Below are 26722 nucleotides of genomic sequence, written 5' to 3'. Positions count from 1 at the left end.
TCAAAATGGACTTTCTATAAACTTCTTACTGAAAAACAATTTCAAACATGTCAAATATAGGAAAGAAGTGTGTCATGAACCATATATTTCATCATTCGGCATCAATAACTACAAAACTAACCTCTTAGTACCATGGGTCTTCATAGACTGGAGACTATGCAACATCAAGGTGATGGCCAATTGAGTTCCCGGTGAAGATATTCTTGACTTGCATCAGTTTTTTCTCTTCTTGCTATCTTCTCACATGTGGTGGTTTAAGGAAGGAGGAAGAGGGAGAATTAGAGAAAAAAGAGGGATAGGCTAGTCCCATCATGAGGGACCACCATCAAAACCCCATGTCAACCTGGGTACCTCCCAAAGGCCCTGCTTCCTAATATCATCACATTGGGAATCAAGGATGGACAGAATTCAATCCATAGCAGCTATGCATAGCATAAGAGCTCTTTGTTTTTAAATCAAGAGAGACCGTCATTTCATTCTCTCTTTTACCCCTTTTTCATTTTTCCTGAAGTATTTTAGGGACAAGATGAACATTTCACAAAATGCACACAATGAGTATTTGTGGTAGAATGATAGGACATGAAAAAATGCTCTTTTGTTCCCAATAAAAGGAACATTTATCATCCAGTCCATGTGCAAATTTCCCTGATTCTCAAAAAGCAGATGTCTTCTCACATTTTATTGAAAGAATGTGATCCTATGTTGCACTTGGTTGTTCTTCTTTAGGACTAAATAAGTGTCCCTCTCCTAATTTTAATGCCTTTTATTTGTTCAGAAATGCAGAGGAAGCAGGCTGGTTTGTCTTACAGAATGTCCCACTATTGGTTTTAGAGCAGGAGTCCACAATTCCAGCACAGTGGGTCAGGACCAGTACCAGTCCTTGGTCTATTAGGTCCAGACCTCCACAGCAGGAGGTGAGCTGCAGGCCAGTGAGTGAGGCTTCACCTCTATTATAGCTGCTCCCCATCACTCTCTCATCACCCCCAGAAGGGACAGTCTAGCTGGTTTTCCTGGAACTGTATGTAGTTATATAACATATGCTTAATATAAACAAAAATAGCATAAATACTGATGAATATTTTCCTTTCTCAGTGCTCAGAATGGTGAGTTGGTGCCCTAGCAGTCAATCACTGTGAGAAATTAGATGTTGCCTATTAACATTTGGACACTTTCGGCCAGCTTAAAATTAAATATTAAAAAAAAAAAGAAAAAAACAAGTTCACATGACCCAGCCCCATCCTTCATGGCAAACAGAAGGAGAAAATGTGGAAGTAGTGACAGATTTCTTCATCTTAGCCTCTAAAACCACTGTGGATGGTGCCTGCAGTCATGAAATCAGAAGACATTTGATTCTTGGCAGGAAAGCTATGTGAATCATAAACAGTGTGTTGAGAAGCAGAAACATCATTCTACCCAACAAACTGTTAGATGTTTGGACTTTTCATTTGGATTCCTAAACTTTCTCTCCAGTCCCCATTGGTCTTTGAAGTCCCTCAGCTTTCTGGTCCTTCACAATTCCCAAGATTATTTTTTGAATTTCTTTACCCAGTCCTGAAATCAGGCATCTCCTTAAGATGGTCTGATGGGAAATGTATTTAGAATCTAGATGTTAGACCTCTGAATAGTCACTGTTACCAAGCTGTCATTGCTTGTAGGCTTTACATTGTTCACAGTAAGAAGAACACCTTTTCCTTAAAAAATAAAACAAAAAGGAATATAATTAGTTAGTACAAACTTATGCTTTCAGTTCCAGATTTAAGACAGCAGGGTTTGAATCAAAGTTCTTTATGTTATGAGTGAACCTTTTATTTCTAGCCACTGAAAGGCTTACTTCAGAACGTTAGTTTTAATTATTGTCTTGCTTACACCTGTTAACATATATATGATTCTTTCACAATAATAGAAACAATATGAGGAACAATAAGTTGTTGAGTTATTGCTCGCCTCAATTGTGATGGCAGTGCAAATGCCTGGCAGCTGCACCGGCAGCACAGAAGCGTGGCGGAGAGGAACTTCCCCATGTCCAAATCAGATGCAGTAGCCTAGAGGAGCTACCGTACTTCCAAGGTAAATAGCAGCGGCTGCACTTTGCTGGAGCAGCCATGAAGAGAAACCCCACATCCAAGGTAAGAGAAAACCAAGTAAGATGGTGGGCACTGAGATAGGGCATCAGAGTGCAGACAAACTGAAACCACAATCACAGACAACTAGCCAATCTGTCACATGGATCACAGCCTTGTCTAACTCAATGAAACTAAGCCATGCTATGTGGGGTCACCCAAGAAAGATGGGTCATGGTGGAAAGGTCTGACAGAACGTGGTCCACTGGAGAAGAGAATGGCAAACCACTTCAGTATTCTTGCCTTGAGAACCCCATGAACACTATGATAAGGCAAAAAGTTAGGATACTGAAAGATGAACTCCCCAGGTCGGTAGGCGCCCAATATGCTACTGTAGATCAGTGGAGAAATCACTCCAGGAAGAAAGAAGGGATGGAGCCAAAGCAAAGACAACACCTACTTGTGGGTGGGGCTTGTGATAGAAGCAAGATTAGATGCTGTAGAGAGCAATATTGCATAGGAACCTAGACTGTTAGGTCCATTAATCAAGACAAATTGGAAGTGGTCAAACAGGAGATGACAAGAGTGAACATAGCCATTCTAGGAATCAGCGAACTTAGATGGACTGGAATAGGTGAATTTAACTCAGATGACCATTATATCTACAACTGTGGGCAGGAATGCCTTAGAAGGAATGGAGTAGACATCATAGTCAACAAAAGAGTCTGAAATGAAGTTTAGTTTAGTTCAGTCGCTCAGTCGTGTCTGACTCTTTGCGACCCCATGAATCACAGCACGCCAGGCCTTCTTGTCTATCACGAATTCCCGGAGTTCACTCAGATTCACGTCCACAGTGTCAGTGATGCCATCCAGCCATCTCATCTTCTGTCGTCCCCTTCTCCTCCTGCCTCCAATCGCTCCCAGCATCAGAATTGTTTCCAATGAGTCAACTCTTTGCATGAGGTGGCCAAAGTGCAGTACTAGGATGCAATCTCAAAAATGACAGTATGATCTCTGTTCATTTCCAAGGCAAACCATTCAATACTATGGTAATCCAAGTCTATGCCCTGATCAGTAATGCTGAAGAAACTGAAGTTGAACAGTTCTATGAAGACCTACAAGACCTTCTAGAACTAACATCCAAAAAATATATCATTTTCATTATAGGGGACTGGAATGCCAAAGTAGGAGTCAAGAAACACCAGGAGTAACATGTAAATTTGTCCTTGGAGTACACAGTGAAGCAGGGCAAAGGCTAAGAGTTCTGCCAAGAGAATGCACTGGTCATAGCAAACACCCTCTTCCAACAACACAAGAGAAGACTCTACACATGGACATCACCAGATGGTCGACACCAAAATCAGATTGATAATATTCTTTGCAGCCAAAAATGGAGAAGCTCTATACAGTCAGCAAAAACAAGACTGGGAGCTGACGGTGGCTCAGATCATGTACATCTTATTGCCAAATTCAGACTGAAATTGAAGAAAGTGGAGAAAAGCACTAGACCATTCAGGTATGACCTATATCAAATCCCTTATGACTATACAGAGGAAGTGAGAAATAGATTTATGGGACTAGGTCTAATAGACAGAGTGTCTGATGAACTATGGGCAGAGGTTCATGACATTGTACAGGAGACAAGAATCAAGACCATCCCTAAGAAAAAGAAATGCAAAAATCATAATGGCTGTCTGAGGAGGCCTTACAGAGAGCTGTGTAAAGAAGAGAAGCAAAAAGCCAAGGAGAAAAGCAAAGATATATCCATTTGAATGCAGAGTTCCAAAGAATAGCAAGGAGAGATAAGAAAGCCTTCCTCAGTGACCAATGCAAAGACATAGAGGAAAACAATAGAATGGGAAAAACTAGAGGTTTCTTCAAGAAAAGTAGAGATACCAAGGGAATATAGTTGTTGAATATAGTGTCAGATTTCTTTCCTTTATTTCTTTTGGTTTTCTTTGGTTTTGTTTTTGATGGGCAGTATTTTTGTTTTTCCTTAGAAGATATTGCACTCTGAATATAGAATCATAAGTCTGAATTTTAAAGCCACTTAAGTAATGTGTTGTTGTAGGTAGCTAGTCAACAACTTGATGCAATTAGATTAGTCTTTGTTCTCAATTTGTACAGTTCAGTTCGGTCCTTCAGTTGTGTCCATCTCTTTACAATGCCATAGACTGCATCATGCCAGGCTTCCCTATCCATCTCCAACTCCCAGAGCTTGCTCAGTCTCATATCCATCGACTTGGTGATGCCATCCACACGTCTCATCCTCTGTCTTCTACTTCTCTTCATGCCTTCAATCTTTCCTAATATCAGGGTCTTTTCCAATAAGTCAGCATGTTTAGTATGCATTCAGTCTCTTTTAAAATCAACCAACATGAATTAAATTCCTCTCTGTCCCCACAGCAGTCCCAACTCTAGGCCAGAAACAAAAACCTGCAGTGACTGAAGGCTGATTTCAGCACATCCCAGTGGAGCTTTCATTCCCAATTTTTATTTTTTTTTTTTGGGGGGGGGAATTGTTGCTAACATTAAAATCAGTAGATTGTACATAAATAACTAAACTTCTGATTCTCTTGAAAACATGGCCAACTGGCCTGCTTTCCAGCATGTGTGAAGTAGAGGAAAGGCTGCTCCCAGTGGTAAGGCCTGTGCTGCCCAGATTTGAACATGGCCACCTGGTCCTAGTATCATATTTCCTGCCTCCTGGGGCCACTAGTTTGTGAGAACTAGACTGCTAGCTCTCTTAAGATAAAGACTACTTTTGACATGATCAGTTTTGACTTTGAAGATTTTAACCCACAACCTAGCACACAGTTCTTCCTTGTAAGTTTGTTGAATGATATATAATATCTTGTGGATGCATATGAGATTTCTTCCAATATTGAAACCATGTAATTGAAGTACTGCTCTGCCGTAAATCTTTGATGCAGCCTGGTATCATAGGTGCCCCTGATGTCTGCCATTAGACCCACTACCTAAAGCCAGTTTTATGTCCCTGGCCTGTTCCTGAAGTCTTCAGATTGCCATTTGACAACTTATCCTCCTAGCAATCTCCTCTCCAATGAAAAACAGGAATGAATATCTCATGAAGTCTCTAGAAAAATTACATGAAACCACGAGTGTCGAGCATGGCCCCTAGTATCTATTTCATGATGTATTAGCATTTTTTTCTCCAAGTAGGCAAGGTTCTCCGTCTTCTTAGATGTTCATGGAGATCAGTTTGATTTTCCAGCCAAGCTTCAAAGAAGATATTACAGTTCAATTCTCTGTATTCTGAAAAGCTTCAAAGGCCACTCGCCAAGGACATTGATGAAGGTAATGTTTTTATCAAGAGCTTTGTGTTTTTTTCTAATCTTTTATTGGCCTAAAGTAGAAAACTAGGGTAGGTCAGAGCATATATAACTAGCGGCTCCTAGTCAGCATTACATGCTAAGAACCCAAACTTACCTGAGTACTTGGAGAAGGAAAGAAACATGAAGTGGCTTGTGCTCCTCAGGCTGGTGGCTTTCTCAGAGTTCATAGTCAAGAAAGTATGGGGACTGTAAGTCACATCATATTCCTTTCTTGGATTTCTTTTCATCTGACTATTCTTCCACCCATCAGGTTTAGAAGGGAATGGAATATTTCCCTAAGAGTCTTAAAGTTCAACTCTATCTTATTGTCAAGTAACCTGCTGTAGGAACTGCGGATCCCAAGGTCTTGGTGCAGATTTGGGTTGCACAGATCTTGGGGTCCCGTCATCTCATGACCTATTGAAAGTGCAAATCCTTGCAACTGTTCAGTGCACAGCCTATGTTGATGTCGATGTGGTCCTGTAGAATAGCACTTTTCTACATTATTTTCAACATGTCCTCTTTTTTCCTGGTCTACCTCAGTGTGTATATGCCTATGTCTGCATCTCTGTATCACTGTCATTTATCTCTCCATCTCTTTGGAGGTCACTGGGAGTGTATTTCTCTCTGTTGTTTTCTTTTAATTTTTCATTTGACTCTTTCTTCCTTCTCAAGCCTCTGAATTTCCCTTACTTGTTCCCTAAAACTTGGATTCTGTTTTCAACTCTCACTTCTCTTTCAAAGTGGAGAAAGATACACTGTTTTATATACACTGTTTTATCTGACAAGCAGTGTGACCATAGTCAACTTATTGCTCCCTTGTAAAAGAATCCCTCTTCTACCTCCTTCCTTGAGGTTCTTTGAAAAGGATAGTGTTCTTTGAAAAGGATGGCAACAACAGTGCTAATGGATGTCATGTTGAGACTTTCTATTTATCAGGTACCTTATATCTATCACTTCACTTATCCCCAAGATATTCTATTTGGAGGATTTGTATTGTTACATTCCACCATTTTACCGAAGGGGAGACTGAGACACCACATGGTCATATGGCTTATCCAAGATTGCAGAAGAGAACTTGCATTAAAATTGATGTTTTTGCCATGGTATATGCATAAAATTCTGATAATAATGTGCCTCATAAAAATGATTAGAAAATACACAGGGCCATTACAATGAAAGTTATACCTTAACACTGACAGCTTGTTGTAGCATCTTCTTTGTTTTCTTTGTCAAATGCTCGGTGAAAGAATACCTCTAGGGAGAATGAAGACCATGAGAAATGCCCTCAGTGGAAGAAACATGCTGAAAAATTTCCTGAAGGAACGTACTTACAGACTGTCCCAGATTTCCTCTCGTGGCTCAAATCTAACTACTCACCCGCTGAGAAACATCATGGATGTGAGTATTTTGGGAGGATGGTGCTCCACAGCGCCCCCTGGTGCTCTAGCCTAGCACTGGGGCTCTTCTGGAGGTGCCTGGTGGGATGTTGGTTTGGGGTTCCTGCAGGAAGCAGACGCACTGGAAAACAGGGACCCCACCCAGAGGAGAAGGCACTATCATCCTCAACTGTTGGTCTTGGTGACTGTGCTGGGCAATTACCAGGTGGCAAGTAAACATCCATTTCTGTGTCAAAGATGCATCATTAGTTTGAGGGCTATTGTTCCTTAGGAACAGGTGAACCACTCAGTTACAGATGAACAGTAAGCCATCACTGATCAAAAGGTAGAACCAACTGCCAAGCAACTGTGACTCCCCAGGCAGAGGAATTCAGTTTGCACAGATGCAAGAACCACAGCAGTAAAAAGTTACTGAACCTGTATACCGTGTAAGGCCATAAGAATCTTACACTGTGGTTACTCTTTTTAGATTAGATAAAGGGCTTATTTTGTCTTCAGTAATGCCCATGCCAGAGATAGGCAAAGGGTAAATACATGTGGAGTGAAAGGGTTACCTGTGTGGAGTTGATTGGATGCGGTCTGATAGAGGGAGTGCCTGGGGTTGATCCAGAAAGACCTCCTGGAGAAAGGGGTGCTGAGGCTGGGACTGAAGAGACTGCTGCTGCTGCTGCTGCTGCTGCTGCTAAGTCGCTTCAGTCATGTCCGATTCTGTGTGACCCCAGAGACAGCAGCCCACCAGGCCCCTCCCCCCCCATTCCCTGGAATTCTCCCGGCAAGAACACTGGAGTGGGTTTCCATTTCCTTCTCCAATGCATGAAAGTGAAAAGTGAAAGTGAAGTCGCTCAGTCGTTTCTGACTCCTAACATCCCCATGGACTGCAGCCCACCAGGTTCCTCCATCCATGGGATTTTCCAGGCAAGAGTAAAGGAGTGGGGTGCCATTGCCTTCTCTGGAAGAGACTACAGAGCTTCTCAAATGAAGGCACCAGAACTTCCGTGGGTGTCCAGCAGTCCTGGAGGCCCAGTGATTATGTCTCTGTACTTCCAATGCAGGAGGTACCACTTCAATGCCTGGTCTTAGAATCAATATCCTGCATACAATGTAGCACAGGAATAATATATCAAATGCAGAAACCTCTGTGACCAAAGTCTGTGAGCTGCATGGTGGTTAGAAAGTGATCTCAAGAGATATGTGACACCCAGAGGGAGACATCAGTGTGGGAACAGAGGGTAGCCAGTTCTGCACTAACCCACTCCCTTCTTTTCACTGTAGATGCTCTACATGGGTAACATCACCATTGAAACACACCCTCAGGAATTCCAGGTTGTCTTTGACACAGGCTCATCTGACTTGTGGGTGCCCTCGGTCTTTTGCCAAAGTCTAGCCTATTGTGAGTACAGACACCCCATACCCGGACCATCCTTTACTTGCCCTGCCACCCTGTTTCCACTCTTGGCACGTAATGACACTCATCTGTTGTGTCTGCAGCTAGAAAGGTTATGTTCAGACATCTTTATTCTTCAACCTTCCGGCCTACCCAAAAGATCTTCAGCATCAAGTACATTACTGGAAGGGTGAAAGGACTTCTTGTTTATAACACAGTTCGGGTAACATATGCTGAGTCAGGACTGGCTATGGAGTGACCCCTGCTTGCAAAAAAGATGCAGGACCATCCAGCAGGACCTTTCCTAGCCTAACTCCCATAGATATTGGCCATCTTACCCATAGGATCCTGTATCTGGGGAGACAGTGCCTGTGGTGACACACGAGCAAACAGATTAGCTAACCCAGAAAGTGGCTTGAGGTTTGGACTTGCAGCTCCTCTGCCCATGAGCAGTTCAGGGATCATTTTTCTGGGAGTGAGAAGAAGGGAAAAAAGCACCACCTTTATATTCACAGACTGTTCCAGGCACTTTCAGGTGATAACTGGTTTAATTCTGCAACAACCCAACACAGCAGTTACTCTAAGTAGCTCATGAGACATATGAGGAAACTGAGGTGCAGACAGCAAGGGACTTGCTGAGGGCACACATGTGGTAAAAGGTGGAGTTAGGCTGGCTTTTCAGAATTGAAGTTTCTGTGGGGTGTTTGGGGACAGAATAAAACTGATCTGAGGACCCTGGGGGCAGTCAAGGGCTTCAGGTATCCATAGTGGGAAACTGGAGGCCTGAGAAGTCAACGGGCCTGATGAATGAGTTCTCTCTCTAGAGGACCCTTGAGAGTCTAATTAACTTATGGCCTGCCTCCCTAAAATTATTTGAGTAGTTCTGCTCTCTCACTTTCTCTCTCATACACACTCACACAAATACACACATATCCCCAAAGGTGAATTCCCCAGGCAGTAATTTCATAGAACCCTGCAAGCAAGATTGTGTTTTCGGCTTCTGTCGTCCTGGACAAATGCAGAATCCATAGTACATTACAGAGAGTGCAGTCCATTCTTGTCGTTAGGTCACAGTGATGCCAAAGAGAAGACTATCTTGCTCTTGACTCATTTTGTCCATAAGGTGGCGCCAATGGGTCCTGGACTGACTTGGTTGCCACACCTGTACAGAAGCCAGGAGGCCAATTTGACTCACTCAGGTGATGTTTTTCACATAGACAGGTGTTTTAAAATACACAGCGTCTCTCAAGTGGAACCCAAATTCCCCTCCCAGCTTGGTCTAACCATCTGTGGGCCACCGAAGACAGAGCCCAGCCTCATTTCTTCTCTGAGGATCTAATGGCAATGCACACCAGCCCAGTCCTAGGCCACTACACATATATGTAAGTGGGAACATTGTTCTCTCCCACAGATTGGCGACCTTGTAAGTACTGACCAGCAGTTCGGTATAAGCCTGGCAAAATCCGGGATTGAGGGTATACCTTTTGATGGTGTCTTGAGCTTGAACTATCCAAAAATATCCTTCACTGGAGCCCTCCCCAGTTTTGACAACCTGATGAATGAAGGTGCCATTTATGAACCTATTTTTGCCTTCTACTTGAGCAAGTATGTCTGAGATGGACAATCCCTTTCTCCAAATTAGCTGTAAGATGATTTCAGTTGCACGAAAATTATAGAACACTTGATAAAGAAGTATCCTGAGAGATAATCTAACCCAGGGTAACTATTGCCCCAGGGCCCTATCTGGCTTCACCACTGGCTTTTATAAATAACGTTTTATTGGAACACACCCTGCTCCTGGGCTCAGAATCAGTAAATAGGTCTATGCAGTTGAGTGAGGAGGAAGGCTAATGGAAGGCAACAGGAAGCATGTTGAATAAAAGCATTAGGATTTGCTTATGAATTTGATAAGGAAGGAAGGAGAATCATGGTGGATATCTTTCCTTCCACATTAGCATTTCACTGGGAGCCCAGGACCAGTTACCCAATTTGTAGATTCCAGTGAAAAATGAAAGAGTGGGACAAAAAACTGTGGCAGCCTTGTTCAAGAAATATTAGGCATTTCAAGACAGGGAGAGCAGGGGTGGGGTCCCTTCTAAGTGTGGGGCCCTTTGGATAGTAGAGGTCACAGGCCAGTGGAGCCAAATCTTGGTGACCTGAATCCACACCCTTAGAACTCCCAGGCCTTGATTTTCCTGAAAAAATGACAAGGTGGACAAGGGGAAAGCCAAACACTTCAGCACCCTGTCCTCTGAGGGTGTCTGAGCATTCAGGTTGCTGGAAGTCCAGGGCGTCTTCAGAAGACATATGTGATGGAGCCCAGCCAAGTGCTCCGGCTTCTAACCACCTCTGTGCCATTCATTAGCCAGTAACAGACCTCAGTCTGGATCTCAATCACTCCTAGACTCGATTCCTTGATGGGTGTACAAGCACAGCTCTCAGATAGTGCTGTTTTTACTGTACTCCAAGGATCCCCCCCTCACTTCTCTCTACAGAGACAAGTGGGAGGGCAGTGTGGTGATGTTTGGTGGGGTGGACCACTGCTACTACAAGGGAGAGCTCAATTGGGTACCATTTATCCAAGCAGGAGACTGGAGTGTACACATGGACCGGTAGGTAAACCTCTCCCTCTGAGAGTCTGCTGAAGTGATGCTCCCACTACTGTACATGGACACAGGCAGACACACACAAATGCATTCTCAGACACACAGTCACACAGACATATACACCACCCGCAATGACAGACAGATACACAGACACATGGAAACACACAAGCAGACACATATAAACATACACAGAGACATATATAAACATGCATAGCTAGTCAGAGACACACAAGCACACACAGAGACACATACAAACACATATACAAACAAACTCACAAGCACACAGATACACAAATGACTCATGGGTTCATAATCCCCAGGCCTTCGGAGCATGGCTCTGACCAGGGTCCTAAAAGGGTCCAGAGATGTCTGTGCACCTGGGAGAGAGCTGCATCCACTGCCCTTTGAGGTGGGGAGCATGGTTAGAGGACTCTACATTGTGGTGAACAGAGGATCAGGGAGAATTTCACCAGCCTGAACAGAGATATGATAAAATGACCAACAGTCCAGGGCTACCTAGGACATAGGAAGTTCTCATTACAGATAAATGTGTGTTTAATAACAGGGAAAGTTCTGAGCAAATGGGGAAAACTGGTCTCCTTAGTGAGCAGCTACCCAGCAGTGGAGAGAGGTTGGCTGCAGTCTTAAGACGTGAAATCAGCTAATAAAAAAGACATCCCACATACCTGGGCACACAGTGGTGGGGCTATAACAGAGAATCAGGAAGGTGGGATCCAGGAGTGACCTGAGGACAATAGGCATAATTGATCGGCTTCTGTGTGAGATCCTCAGACAAAAGCTGATCTGTCCTTTGGAGTTTCTGTGTGCTAGTTACATATTTCCTGGCCAGGGTCTCAGTGTCTGAGCTGGTTGTAGGAGCAGTGCTGGGAGACACCCTCTCCCAGAGGAGCCCCTCTCTCCCCCTACTATGAGAATCTCCTGCCCCTGTGAATCTCCATCTTCACTCTGTGTGCGACCCGTTATTTGTTCCCCACCAGATACAGCCATCTGGATGTTTCTCATTTTTTTCTCAGTCTTCATTCACTCACTGAACAGACAAGCATTGGGCATCCACTCTGTGCCAGGGACTTTAGGGAGACAATGAGAATAAAACTCGGACTCACATGTAAGAAGGCAGATGTACGTGAAGTGACTCACCCACATAGTGAATTGTGACTTTGGTACATGCTAGATGTGAGGAGGGGAAGGCAATGGAAACCTACTCCAGTACTCTTGCCTGGAAAATTTCAGGGATGGCGGAGCCTGGTGGGCTGCTGTTTATGGGGTCGCACAGAGTCAGACACAAATGAAGTGAGTTAGCAGCAGCAGCAGTAGACATGAGGCTCTACAGAGAGTGACCAAAACAGGAGACTGATAAACACTGGGGGAAAGACTTCCTGAAAACAATACAATTAAGGTGGAATCTGGAAGATGAGATGAAATTTGCTAGTCAAAGTGGAGTGGAGTCTTCTAGGAAGGATGACCAGCCTGGGTCAAGGTGCAAAAGTTCCTGGTGTATTCAAGTACTGCATTCGAGGATGTCAAGAAAGGTGCTGTGTCTAGAGCAAAGGAAAAGAGGGCAAGAGACAAAGGGCTGTTTAGGAGATAGTCAGGACGGGGGCAGCTCTGGAGAGACTCAGAGTGACCTTGATGCCTGCTTTCTTCCACTATCTCTCAGCATCTCCATGAAAATAAAGGTTATTGCTTGTTCTGGATGCTGAAAGGCCCTTGTGGACACCAGAACAGCACTGATTGAAGACCTAGAAGACTGGTCAATAACATACAGAAGCTCATCGGTGCCATGCCATGGGGTTCCAAGGTGAAGGGTCATGCCCCCAAGGTCACTCCCAGTCTCCACACACAAGATCTCGTGGGCCAAACTCTCTCCCTCTCTCTAACAGCACTACATTTCATGTTCTGTGGTCAATTCGCTGCCCTCTTTTATGTTCACCGTTAACAGCATCAACTAATCAGTGCCAGCACAAGCGTACATCCTCAAGGTGAGGGCACAATACTGAGGGGTGGTTCTCAACCTGAGGCTTGCAGCAACCAATGGGCTGCTGTTGGGAGGAGGGTGTCCTCTACTGGCCGTCTCACATCATTGCAGATGCTGATGAGGCCTTTGGCTGGGTCAGTGCCTGCCAGAAAACCAACCAGATGAGATTAAAGGGCCGTCTGTGACATCGATCTTCCTGAAATAAATATGGAGATGCCACACCATGCTGGAATGGTAGGAGTCACAAGGAGAGGGGAACACTAAGGTACTCAGTCCTCAAAGAGCTTCAGTTCAATCTGAACCCTTAGCTGTATTAACATGGAAGTAAGCTCTAGCAGTTCCTGAAATAGGCCACATTACAAGCAGAATGGCTGGGGACAGTCCCTGTGTGATGTCCCAGCATAAGTTAAGAGTTTGCCTTCTCTTCTCAAGTTTTTTCTGGTTTGGATGATAAATTACATGGTCAGCTTAGTACTCGGCTGCATCTTCCCCTTGCTCTGGCCAGGTGCCTCCTTTGTGAGTTGGGGTATCCGACCACTCTGTGGGGAGGTTGGATACTAAGGTGAATAAAGTGTGAATAGTTGAATAGTGATTCCTCTGCCCCGGTACGGGGTGCAGGCTTCATGTCAGCTCCCTACAGGAGTTCAAAGCAGGCTGATGAGCTCAAAGAAGGCTTTGAGGAAGAGAGGGAATTTCAGGAATTCTGAAAACACAAACTCATTGAGCCATATGGATGGTTGCTTGGTTCTAGGCAGAACTGTCCTGGATTCCATGCAAATGGCATCTCAAGGTGGTCTGCACTAAGGCACTGGGGACTTACTAAGGATGATGAGGGCTAAGGACTGACCAGTGGGGATGGGGAACCAGAGTACGTTACCCAACCAAGCCTGGAGTGGCCAAGGAGGGTGAGGGCGGGCCAAAGGAGGCTTCACAGATTTCCTGAGTTAAGTCTTCAAGAACGTGTTGTTCACACTGCTCTATTTAAGATGGATAACCAACAATGATTTGCAGTGTAGCACAGAGAACTCTGCTCAGTTATATGACAACCTGGATAGGAGGGTTATCTTTGGGACTAGGATACACGGATACATATGGTTGAGTCCCTTTCCTGTCCACCTGAAACTCAGAATGTTGTAAATCAGCTATACTCCAATACAAAATAAAGTTTTTAAATAAAGTATGGATTGTGAGGACGCAGGAGGAGAAACAGCTTCTCTACAGAGAAAACAAGCAGCAGGAGGCAGAAGGAAGGAAACAGGGAGAGAGGAGAACTATGGACATTCTTGTTCTTTTCGAAAAAATTATATTGAAGTGTGGCTGATCTTCAGTGTTGCATTAAGTTCTGCTGCATTGCAATGTGAGAGACATAAAAAGTGTGTTATGCACATAAAATATAATTCTTCTTATTCTTTTTCATGTGGTTTATCAATGAATACTGATTATAGTTCCTTACACTCCATAGTAGGACTTTGTTGTTTTTCATTCCTCTGTTTCCCCAACTCCCAGTCCTCCACTCACCACACCCTATCTCATGGCAACCTCATGTCTTGGTCCTCTTTGATTTTTGATGAACTCATATCCCCTGCTGCTGAGAAAACCCCTTGATACTTATAAAAAGAGGGAAATAAAACAAAGAATTGTGCTGGGTCTGGATATTGGGGGGATTCGCCAGTAAGGCCTCATGCTGACTTGTGTGTGTCTCTGATCTCCCAGGATTCTAGAGGCCACTGCTATACAGCCTTTAAAGAGAACACAATGAGGACATCTAGAGAGACCTGGATCCTGGGTGACGTCTTCCTAAGGCTGTATTTCTCAGTCTTTGATCGAGGAAATGACAGAATTGTCCTGGCACGGGCAGTGTAAATGCTTAGAGTGGTTCAGGAATCAATAAGGCTGCTCCTAACATACACTCACTCGCCCTTTGAACACTCCTTCCCAGGATGCTAGTGAACAGTATTTGGTGGTCTGCACATTCTATTGTCAGTAAAGAATAAAGGGTTTCACTCATAATGGTGCTGAAACAAATGGGTGCCTCTGTTTGTGTCTGGGAGGTATACAAAGATCGGGAAGAATTGACAACCCAGTCTGAATCAAAATTGCTAGGAGCCCAACTGTAACTTGCTTCAAGGAAAAGGGAGACTCATTGAAACGATTCTGGGAATCCAGGATACAAGAATAAGAGCAAATACAAAGATCTCAGTGACTAGACCCAAGAAATCAGAAGTCATCAATTCTCTCTCACTCCTGATCTTCCCCTTCAGACTTCTTTGATGGGCTTAGCCTAGCAACTTTCTTCCTTAAGGCTTCTACACCTAGTGAGGGAGTCCAAGCTACCTGCCCTAGGGTTTTAAATCCAGAGGCATCACCTGGTAAGGAAAGAAGATTGCAGACGTCAGAGTTAAAGGGTGTTCTCTGAATGACCCACCTGAGATCACATGTACAACCCCAGATCAGCCATCATGGCAGGGACATGGGGTCTTATGATTGGCTTTACATGGTTTTTGGCCCTGACCCAGCAGCACACATGAATGTCATTTCCTCCAGAACTCCATGACCAAAGCTGAGGAGAGGCAGCTCCAGGGATAGCGGCTGAGAGATGGTCTAGGCCACGGAAGAGTTTGTGATGACCCACCTACTCCACCACCTCCTCATTCAGAGAAATTATAAGAGGTAATGAAGTAGACTCTCTTCGTATCCCGTCTCAGACGATCTTATCACTGGGCTTGCCCTCCAGGGGATTTCGAGTGAGGTACTTCATGCAGAGCTGGTTCCCTCTTGTTCCCACATCCCAGTCACCAGCTCTCAGCCATGTATGCCTGCTCTGTCCTTTCCAGTGCCACTTGGTAAGTGTTTGCCCCAGTGGATCCCTGAGCCATCACCCTCCTCCAGGGCTCAGAATGCCCCTTCCTTGGCCTCTAATGCTGCTGGGGAGAATGAAACACATGTATTGGGGGACCCAGGGTACACAGAGCATTCAGCCTTTTTGAGCTTCCTCCAGAGGTGGAGCTACAAACTATTTGCTTGGAGCTGCCATGGTTAGGCACTTTTCCAGTGGAAGCATCCGTTCTTTCCACTTGGAGGCCTCAGTAGATGCCTCAGCTAAGACAGCAGTTGTCAGAGGTTGATTTCCTTTCATATTGACTGGTTTCATTTCCCTGTTTTATAAGGGACTCTCAAGAATCTTCTCAAGCACCACAGTTCAAAAGCTCAATTTTTGCTCATCACCATTTCTTATGGTCCAGATTGCACATATGTACCTGATTACTGGAAAAATCATAGCTTTAACACTACAGACCTCTTTAGCAAAGTGAGTCTCTGCTTTTAATACACTGTGCAGGTTTTTCACAGCCTTTCTTCCTTCCAGGGAGCAAGTGTCTTTTAATTTCGTGGCTGCAGTCAAGGTCCATAGTGGTTTTGGGGCCCAGGAAAATAAAATCTGCCACTGTTTCCACTTTTCCCTCATCTATATGCCATGAAGTGGTGCGACAGGTTGCCATGAATTTTGAGTATATTTTTGTGAATTGTTTTTTAAATGTTGAGTTTTAAGCCAGTTTTTCCATCTCCTCTCCTCTTCAGGAGGCTTTTTAGTTCTTCCTTGCTTTCTACTATTAGGGCAGTGTCATCTTCATATCTGTGGATGTTGATATTTCTTCTAGCACTCTTTATTCCAGCTTGGGAATTATGCAGTCCAGCATATTGAATGATGTATCCTACATAGAAGTTAAATAACCAGAGTGAGAATGTACACCTTGTCATGCTTCTTTCCCAGTTTTACCTCTTTAAGTTGTTCTGTGTCTTACTCTAAGTGCCACTTTTTGATCTACACACAGGGTTTTCAGGAGACAGGTAAGGTGATCTGGTACTCCCATTTCCTTAAGAATTTTTCACAGTTTCTTGTTGTCTAAACAGTGAAAGGGTTTAGCATAGTCAGTGAAGCATATGGAAATATTTTCTGGGATTCCCTTTCTTTCTCTAAGATCCAATGAATGTTGGCAATTTGATATCTGGTTCCTCAAACCAGTTTGTACATCTGAAAGTTCTCAGTTCATGTAGTGTTGATGCTTAGCTTGAAGGATTTTGAGCATTACCTTGCTAGCAAGTGAGATTAGAAAAACTGCATGATAGTTTTAACATTCTTTGGAATTATCTTTCCTTTGGAAGGAATGAAAACTGACCTTTTCCAGCACTGTGGCCACTGCTGAGTATTCCAAATTTGCTGACATATTGAATACAGCACTTTTACAGCCTCATTCTTTATGATTTTTTTTTTTTTTTCACTTACTGCAAAGCATTTTAAATTTTTTTTTTTTAATTTTTATTTTTATTTTTTATTTTTTTTAATTTTAAAATCTTTAATTCTTACATGTGTTCCCAAACATGAACCCCCCTCCCACCTCCCTCCCCATAACATCTCTGTGGGTCATCCCCATGCACCAGCCCCAAGCATGCTGTATCCTGCGTCAGACATAGACTAGCGATTCAATTCTTACATGATAGTATACATGATAGAATGCCATTCTCCCATATCATCCCACCCTCTCCCTCTCCCTCTGAGTCCAAAAGTCCGTTATAGACAGCTGCGTCTTTTTCCTGTCTTGCATACAGGGTCGTCATTGCCATCTGATTTTTAAATAGCTCAGCTGGAATTCCATCACCTCACCTAACATTGTTTGTAATGATGCTTCCTAAGGACCACTTGACTTCATACCCCAGTATATCTGGCTTTACATGAGTGACCCAAGCATCATAACTATCCCAGGCATTATGACTGTTTTCCTACAGTTCTTCTGTGCATTTTAAAAAAAAATTTAATTTTTACTTTATTTTACTTTACAATACTGTATTGGTTTTGGCATACATTGACATGAATCCACCACGGGTGTACATGAGCTCCCAAACATGAACCTTCCTCCCACCTCCCACCCAACATCATCCCTCTGGATCATCCCCGTGCATCAGCCCCAAGCATCCTGCATCCTGCATCGAACATAGACTGGCGATTCATTTCTTACATGATAGTATACATGTTTCAGTGCCATTCTCCCAAATCATCCCACCCTCTCCCTCTCCCTCAGAGTCCAAAAGTCCTCACTACACATCTGCGTCTCTTTTGCTGTCTTGCATACAGGGTCCTCATTGCCATCTTTCTAAATTCCATATATATGCATCAGTGTACTGTATTGGTGTTTTTCTTTCTGGCTTACTTCACTCTGTATAATTGGCTCCAGTTTCATCCATCTCATTAGAACTGATTTAAATGTATTATTTTTAATAGCTGAGTAATACTCCATTGTGCATATGTACCACAGCTTTCTTATCCATTCATCTGCTGATGGACACCTAGGTTGTTTCCATATCGAGGCTATTATAAACAGTGCTGCGATGAACAATGGGGTACACGTGTCTCTTTCTATTCTGGTTACCTCGGTGTGTATGCCCAGCAGTGGGATTGCTGGGTCATAAGGCAGTTCTATTTGCAGTTTTTTAAGGAATCTCCACACTGTTCTCCATAGTGGCTGTACTAGTTTGCATTCCCACCAACAGTGTAAGAGGATTCCCTTTTCTCCACACCCTCTCCAGCATTTATTGCTTGCAGACTTTTGGATCACAGACAATCTGACTGGTGTGAAGTGGTACCTCATTGTGGTCTTGATTTGCATTTCTCTAATAATGAGTGACATTGAGCATCTTTTCATGTGTTTGGTAGCCATTTGTATGTTTTCTTTGGAGAAATATCTATTTAGTTCTTTGGCCCATTTTTTGATTGGGTTGTTTATTTTTCTGGAATTGAGCTGCATATGTTGCTTGTATATTTTTGAGATTAATTTTCAGTTGCTTCATTTGCTATTACTTTCTCCCATTCAGAAGGCTGTCTTTTCACCTTGCTTATATTTTCCTTAGTTGTGCAGAAGCTTTTAAGTTTAATTAGATCCCATTTGTTTATTTTTGGTTTTATTTCCAGTATTCTGCAAGGTGGATCATAGAGGATCATGCTGTGATTTATGTCGGAGAGTGTTTTGCCTATGTTCTTCTCTAGGAGTTTTATAGTTTCTGGTCTTACATTTAGATCTTTAATCCATTTTGAGTTTATTTTTGTGTGTGGTGTTAGAAAGTGATCTAGTTTCATTCTTTTACAAGTGGTTGACCAGTTTTCCCAGCATCACTTTTTAAAGAGATTGTCTTTACTCCATTGTATATTTTTGCCTCCTTTGTCAAAGATAAGGTGTCCGTAGGTGTGTGGATTTATCTCTGGGCTTTCTATTTTGTTCCATTGATCTATATTTCTGTCTTTGTGCCAGTACCATACTATCTTGATGACTGTGGCTTTGTAGTAGAGCCTGAAGTCAGGCAAGTTGATTCCTCCAGTTCCATTCTTCTTTCTCAAGATTGCTTTGGCTACTCGAGGTTTTTTTTTATTTCCATACAAATCTTGAAATTATTTGTTCTGTTCTGTGAAATATACCGCTGGTAGCTTGATAGGGATTGCATTGAATCTGAAGATTGCTTTGGGTAATATACTCACGTTCACTATATTGATTCTTCCGATCCATGAGCATGGTATATTTCTCCATCTATTAGTGTGCTCTATGATTTCTTTCATCAGTGTTTTATAGTTTTCTATGTATAGGTCTCTAGTTTCTTTAGGTAGATATATTCCTAAGTATTTTATTGTTTTTGTTGCAATGGTGAATGGAATTGTTTCCTTAATTTCTTTTTCTACTTTCTCATTATTTGTGTATAGGAATGTAAGGGATTTCTGTGTGTTGATTTTATATCCTGCAACTTTACTATATTCATTGATTACCTCTAGTAATTTTCTGGTGGAGTCTTTAGGGTTTTCTATATAGAGGATCATGTCATCTGCAAACAGTGAGAGTTTTACTTCTTCTTTTCCAATTTGGATTCCTTTTATTTCTTTTTCTGCTCTGATTGCTATGGCCAAAACTTCCAGAACTATGTTGAATAGTAGTGGTGAAAGTGGGCACCCTTGTCTTGTTCCTGACTTTATGGGTAATGCTTTCAATTTTTCACCATTGAGGATAATATTTGCTGTGAGTTTGTCATATATAGGTTTTATTATGTTGAGGTATGTTCCTTCTATTCCTGCTTTCTGAAGGGTTTTTATCATAAATGGATGTTGAATTTTGTCAAAGGCTTTCTCTGCATCTATTGAGATAATCATGTCTTTTAATTTTCAATTAGTTAATGTGGTGAATTACACTGAGTTGCAGATATTGAAAAATCCTTGCATCCCTGGGATAAAGCCCACTTGGTCATGGTATATGATCTTTTTAATGTGTTGTTGGATTCTTATTGCTGGAATTTTGTTGAGGACTTTTGCATCTATGTTCATCAGTGATTATGGCCAGTGTAGTTACTGGTGAAGACATTGTTGACTTGCATCAGTCTTTCTCTTCTTGCTATGTTCTCACATGTGGTGGTTGAAGGGAAGGAAGAGGGAGGATAAAATAGAGAAAGAGTAACAGGCTAATCCCATCATGAGGGACCACCATCAAAACCCCATGTCAACCTGGGTACCTCCCAAATGCCCAGCTTCTATAATACCATCACATTGAGAGTCAAGGGTGGACACAATTCAATCCATAGCAGCTATGCATAGCATAGCAGCTAGCTGTTTTTAAATCAAGACAGATGATCATTACATTCTTTCTATTATTCCTTATTCATTTTTCCTGAAGTGTTTTATTTATTTTTTATTTTTTAAATAAATTTATTTATTTTAATTGGAGGTTAATTACTTTACAATATTGTATTGGTTTTGCCATACATCAACATGTATCCGCCACATGTATACATGTGTGTTCCCCATCCTGAACCCCCCTCCCTCCTCCCTCCCTGTACCATCCCTCTGGGTAGTTCCAGAGCACCAGCCCCAAGCATCCAGTATCATGCATTGAACCTGGGCAGGCGACTCATTTCATATATTATATTATACATATTTAAATGCCATTCTCCAAAATCATCCCACCCTCTTCCTCTCCCACAGAGCCCAAAAGACTGTTCTATACATCTGTGTCTCTTTTGCTGTCTCGCATACAGCGTTATCATAACCATCTTTCTAAATTCCATATATATGAGTTAGTATACTATATTGGTGTTTTTCTTTCTGGTTTACTTCACTCTGTATAATAGGTTCCAGTTTCATCCACCTCATTAGAACTGACTCAAGTGTATTCTTTTTAATATTGAGTAATACTCCATTGTGTATATGTACCGCAGCTTTCTTATCCATTCATCTGCTGATGGGCATCTAGGTTGCTTCCTGAAGTATTTTAGGGACAAGACGAACATTTCACAAAATGCACATTACAAGTATTCATGGTAGAATGATAGGATAAGAAAAAAATAAATGCTTTTTGGTTCCCAATAAAATGAACATTTAATATGCAATCGATGTACAAATTTCCCTGATTCTCAAAAAGCAGATGTCTTTTCACAGTTTATTGAAAGAATGTACTCGTATGTTGCACTTTCGTGTTCTCCTTTAAGACTAAATAACTGTTCCTCTCCCAATTTTAATGACACTTATTTGTTCAGAAACAGGGAGGAAGCAGTGTGGTTTTTCCTACAGAATGTCTCACTATTGGGTTCAGAGCAGGAGTCCACAATACCAGAACAGTGGGTCAGGACCAGTACCAGTCCTTGGTCTATTAGGAACCAGACCTCCACAGCAGGAGGTGAGCCGCAGGCCAGTGAGTGAGGCTTCATCTGTATTATAGCTGCTCCCCATCACTCTCTCATCACCCCCAGAAGAGACAATCTAGCTTGTTTTCCTGGAACTGCTTGTAGTTACATAACCTATGCTAAATAGAAACAAAAATAGCATAAATATTGATGATTATTTTCCTTTCTCAGTGCTCCGAATGGTGAATGGGTGCCATAGCAGTCTATCATAGTGACAAATTAGATGTTGCCTATTAACATTTGGAGACATTCAGCCAGCTTAAAACTCAGTATTAAAAAACTAAGATCATGGGGTCCAGTGCTATCCTTCATGGCAAACAGAAGGAGAAAAAGTAGAAGCAGTGACAGATTTCTTCATCTTAGCTCCTAAAATCGCTGTGGATTTTCCTGCAGCCATGAAATAAGAAGGCATTTGCTTCTTGGCAGGAATGCTATGAGAAACATAAACAGTGTGCTGAGGAGCAGAAACATCATTCTGCCCAACAAACTCTTAGATGTTTGGCCTTTTTGTTTGGATTCCTAAACTTTCTGTCCAGGCCCCATTGGTCTTTGAAGTTCCTCAGCTTTCTAGTTCTTCAAGATTCCCAAGACTATTTTGAGCATTTCTTTACCCAGTTCTGAAATCAGCCATCTCTTTAAGATCGTCTGAAGAGAAATTTTTTTAAAAGCTAGATGTTAGACCTCAGAATAGCCACTGTTATCAAGTTGTCACCACTTCTAGGCTTCACAGTGGTTGGAGGAGGAAGTACACATTTTCATTAAAAATTAAAATCAAAAGAAATATAATTAGTTGGTAGAAACATATGCTTTCAGTTCAAGATTTAAGACAGTAGGGTTTGAATTAAACTTGTATATGTTATGTGTGAACCTCTTTTTCTTTCCACTGAAAGCCATAGTTCAGAACATTAGTTTTAATTATTGTCTTGCTTTTACCTGTTAACACACATACGATTCTGTCACAATAACAGAAACAATATGGGGAACAATACATTGTTGAATTATTGTTTACCACAGCTTTGATGGTGGTGCAGGTGAATGGTGGCTGCAACGGCAGTGCAGAAGCATAGGGGAGAGGAACTACCCCACGTCCAAGTCAGGGGTGGCACCCGAGAGGAGCTACCCTACTTCCAAGGTAAGGGGCAGCTGCTGCACTTTGCTGTAAGAGCCATGAAGAGATACCCCATGTCCAAGGTACGAGAAACCCAAGTAAGATGCTAGGTACTGAGAGAGGGCATCAGAGGGCAGACAGACTGAAACCACAGTCACAGGCAACTAATAAATCTGTCACATGGACCACAGCTTTGTCTAACTCAATTAAACTAAGTCATGCCATGTGGGGCCACCCAAGATGGACGGGTTATGGTGGAGAGATCTGACAGAATGTGGTTCACTGGTGAAGGGAATGGTAAACCACTTCAGTATTCTTGTCTAGAGAACCCCATGAACAGTATGGTAATGCAAAAAGATAGGACACTGAAAGATGAACTCCCCAGGTCAGTAGGCACCCAATATGCTACTGGAGATCAGTGGAGAAATAACTTCAGAAAGAATGAAAGGATGGAGCCAAAGCAAAGACAACACCAAGTTGTGGATGGGACTGATGATAGAAGCAAGATTCGATGTTATAGAGAGCAATATTGCATAGGAACTTGGATTGTTAGGTCCATGAATCAAGGCAAAAAAACTGGAGATGACAAGAGTGAACATAGGTATTCTAGGAATCAGTGAACTAAGATGGACTGATGGGTGACTTTAACTCAGATGACTATTTTATATACTACTGTGGGAAAGAATTCCTTAGAAGAAATTGAGTAGACATCAGAGTCAACAAAAGAGTCTGAAATGCAGTACTTGGATGCAATCTCAAAAATGACAGTATGATCTCTGTTCGTTTCCAAGGCAAGCCATTCAATATTAAGGTAATCCAAGTCTATGCCCCGATCAGTAACCCTGAAGAAGCTGAAGCTGAACAGTTCTATGAAGACCTTGAAGACCTTCTAGAAAACACCCCCAAAAGATGTCATTTTCATTATAGGGGACTGGAATGCCAAAGTAGGAGTCAAGAAACAACAGGAGAAACATGCAAATTTGTCCTTGGAGTACAGAATGAAGCAGGGCAAAGGATAATAGAGTTCAGCCAAGAGAACATACTGGTCATAGCAAACACCCTCTTCCAACAACACAAGAGAAGACTCTACACATGGACATCACCAGATGTCAACACCAAAATCAGACTGATTTTATTCTTTGCAGCCATAGATAAAGTTCCATACAGTCAGCAAAACAAGACAGGGAGCTGACGGTGGCTCAGATCATGAACTCCTTATTACCAAATTCAGACTCAAATTGAAGAAAGTGGAGAACATAGGTATGACCTAAATCAAATCCCGTATGACTATACTGTGGAAGTGAGAAATAGATTTATGGGACTAGATCTAATAGACAGAGTGCCTGGTGAATGATGGATGGGAGTTCACTACATTGTACAGGAGACAGGAATCAAGACCATCCCCATGTAAAATAAAAGTAAAAAAGCAAAATGGCTGTCTGGGGAAGCCTTACAAACAGCTGTGAAAAGAAGAGAAGTGAAAAGCCAAGGAGAAAAGGAAAGATATAAACATCTGAATGCAGAGTTCCAAAGAATAGCAAGAAGAGATAAGAAAGCCTTCTTCAGCGGTCAGTGCAAAGAAATAGAAGAAAAGAACAGAATGGGAAAAAGTAGAGATCTATTCAAGAAAATTAGAGATACCAAGGGAAAATTTCATACAAAGATGGGCTCGGTAAAGGACATAAATGATATGGACCTAACAAAAGCAGACAATATTAAGAAGAGATGGCAAGATTAGGGATACCAATGGAATATTTCATGCAAAGATGAGCTCAATAAAGGAAAGAAATTGTATGGACCTAACCAAAGCAAAAGATATTAAGAATAGGTGGCAAGAATACACAGAGGAACTATACAAAAAAGATCTTCACTATTCACATAATCACGATGGTGTGATCACTAATCTCAAGCCAGACATCCTGGAATGTGAAGTCAAATGGGCCTTAAGAAGCATCACTATGAACAAAGCTGGTGGAGGTGATGGAATCCCAGTTGAGCTATTTCAAATCCTAAAAGATGATGCTGTGAAAGTGCTGTACTCAATATGCCAACAAATGTGGAAAACTCACCAGTGGCCACAGGACTGGAAAAGGTCAGTTTTCATTCCTATCCCAAAGAAAGGCAGTGTCGAAGAATGCTCAAACCACAGCACAATTGCACTCATCTCACATGCTAGTAAAGTAATGCTTAAAATTCTCCAAGCCAGGTTTCAGCAATACGTGAACCGTGAAATTCCAGATGATCAAGCTGATTTTAGAAAATTCCGAGGAACCAGAGATCGTATTACCAACATCAGATGGATTATCGAAACAGCAAGAGAATTCCAGAAAAACACCTACTTCTGCTTTACTGACTATGCCAAAGCCTTTGACTGTGTGGATGACAATAAACTGTAGAAAATTCTGAAAGTGATGGGAATACCAGACCACCTGACCTGTCTCTTGATAAACCTGTATGCAGGTCAGGAAGTAACAGTTAGGACTGTATATGGAACAACAGACTGGTTGCAAATAAGAAAGGAGAACGTCAAGGCTGTATATTGGTACCCTGCTTATTTAACTTATATGCAGAGTACATCATGAAAACGCTGGGCTGGAGGAAGCACAGGTTGGAATTAAGATTTTTGGGAGAAATATCAACAGCTTCAGATATGCAGATGACACCACACTATTGCAGAAAGTGAAGAAGAATAAAGAACCTCTTGATGAAGGTGAAAGAAGAGAGTGAGAATGTTGTCTTAAAGCTCAGCATTTAGAAAAGTAATATGATGGTATCTGGTCCCATCACTTCATGGCCAATAGATGGGGAAACAGTGGAGACAGTGTTTGACTTCATTTTTCTGGGCTCCAAAATCACTGTAGATGGTGACTGCAGCCATGAAATTAAAAGAGGCTTACATCTTGGAAGGAAAGTTGAGAGCAATGTAGACAGCATATTGAAAAGCAGAGACACCACTATGTCAACAAATCCATGTAGTCAAGGCTATGGTTTTCCAGTGGTCATGTATGGATGTGAGAGTTGGACTGTGAAGAAGGCTGAGCCCCGAAGAATTGATGTTTCTGAACGGTGGTGTTGGAGAAGATGCTTGAGTGTCCCTTTGACTTCAAGGAGATCCAACCAGTCAATCCTAAAGGAAATCAGTCCTGAATGTTCACTGGAAGGACTGATTCTGAAGATGAAACTCCAATGCTTTGGCCACCTGATGCAAAGATCTGATTCATTTGAAAAGACCCTGATGTTGGGAAAGATTGAGGGCAGGAGGAGAGGGATGACAGAGGATGAGATGGTTGCATGGCATCACCAACTCGATGGAGTACGTGTGGGCTCCGGAAGTTGGTGATGGTCAAGGAGGCCTTGTGTGTTCCTGTTCATGGGCTCACAAAGAGTTGGATACGACTGAGCAACTGAACTGCACTGAAGTTGTTGAATATAGTGTCAGATTTCTTTCCTTTTTTACTTTTGGTTTTCTTTGGTTTTGTTTTTGATGGACAGTATTTTTGTTTTTTCCTTAGAAGATATTCCACTCTCAATGTAGAGTCATAAGTCTGAATTTTAAAGCCACTTAAGTAATGTGGTGTTATAGGTAGCTAGTCAACAACCTGATGAAATTAGATTTATTAGTCTCTGTTCTCAATTTGTTCAGTTAGTTTAAGTCTGTCAGTTGTGTCCGTCTCTTTGCAACGCCATAGACTGCAGCATGTCAGGCTTCCCTATCCACCATGAACTCCCGGAGCTTGCTCAAGCTCATGTCCATCAATTTGGTGATGTCATCCAAGCATCTCATCCTTTCTTCCGCTTCTCCTCTTGCCTTCAGTCTTTCCTAATATCAGGGTCTTTTCCAATAAGTCAGCATGTTTAGTATGCATTCAGTCTCTTTTTAAATCAACCAACATGAATTAAATTCCTCTCTGTCCCTACTGCACTCCCCAGTCTAGGCCAGAAACAAAAATATTGCAGAGACTGAAGGCTGATTCCAGCACAACTCTCTGGACATTTCGCTCCCACATTTTTTTTTTTTTTGGGGGGTGGGGGGGAATTAGTTGCTACCCTTAAAATCAGTGGATTGTGCATAAATATCCAAACTTCTGATTCTCTTGAAAACATGGCCAACTGGCCTTCTTTCCAGC

General features: G+C 42.2%; 1 pseudogene; it reads left to right on the top strand.

The window, feature by feature from the left end:
* Positions 1-5536: 5536 nt before the first annotated feature.
* Positions 5537-14644, top strand: LOC128068940 (pregnancy-associated glycoprotein 1-like; annotated as a pseudogene).
* The last annotated feature ends 12078 nt before the right edge of the window (positions 14645-26722 follow it).

The sequence above is a fragment of the Budorcas taxicolor genome, chromosome 25 (genome assembly GCF_023091745.1).
Source record: "Budorcas taxicolor isolate Tak-1 chromosome 25, Takin1.1, whole genome shotgun sequence".
Classification (NCBI taxonomy): Eukaryota; Metazoa; Chordata; class Mammalia; order Artiodactyla; family Bovidae; genus Budorcas; species Budorcas taxicolor.
This window is presented reverse-complemented; position numbering and strand designations above follow the sequence as displayed.